Source organism: Suricata suricatta, unplaced genomic scaffold (genome assembly GCF_006229205.1).
Source record: "Suricata suricatta isolate VVHF042 unplaced genomic scaffold, meerkat_22Aug2017_6uvM2_HiC HiC_scaffold_37743, whole genome shotgun sequence".
NCBI lineage: Eukaryota > Metazoa > Chordata > Mammalia > Carnivora > Herpestidae > Suricata > Suricata suricatta.
In genome coordinates, this window is record NW_021884595.1 from 1 (window position 1) to 685 (window position 685).

Sequence of the window (685 nt, forward strand, 5' to 3'; positions counted from 1 at the left end):
GTAGGATGGTCCTGTCCTGTCGGTGCCACACCAGGGCAGGCAGCGTCCTGGTGAACTCCTGGACGGCTTCTATTTTGGGGTGATAGACGACAATTCTCTTCTTTAGCATCAGTGCTGTGTGTAAGATAACGGTTTCCATTCCAAACTGAGATACAATGTCTTTGATAGAGCCTGCAAGATAAGCCTTGCGGGCATCAAAATCCTTGCTAAGGAAAGAGCCATTTTCTTCCCTCTGGCATATCCCCTTTGTGAGAACTGCAATATAACTCTCCATCATTTTAACTGGGCCCCCGTGTTTCAGGTACATTCTACACAATATCCTAGTGAAGGCGGCATATTTCTCTGGGTTAAAATCTTTGGCGGTCAGAACAATAGAAAAATGAGTCACCTTTATCAAAACTGAAGAATCTGAAACTTCCACTGTTGTGATATAAAACCATGTTCTTCTGTACTGACCGAAGACGAAGGGATGGAGAAGTTTGTTTTCATCTGTAAGGCAGCATTTTCTCAGCAGTAAATTCCTTAAAGTAGCTGTCGTGGAAGGATAACACCACACCCAGAGAACTTCTCCATTTGTGTCCTTTTCTACGGTGGAAAGATGGTCACGGGATCCCGCCATATATGATTATGTAGACACTCTGGCGACAGGCATGAGCTCTATCACATGATACAGGATTCCTCCGCC

General features: G+C 44.8%; 1 pseudogene; it reads right to left on the reverse strand.

Annotated features, from left to right (window-relative positions):
* Positions 1-4: 4 nt before the first annotated feature.
* LOC115285070 lies at positions 5-619 on the reverse strand (annotated as a pseudogene).
* Between the last annotated feature and the right edge of the window lie 66 nt (positions 620-685).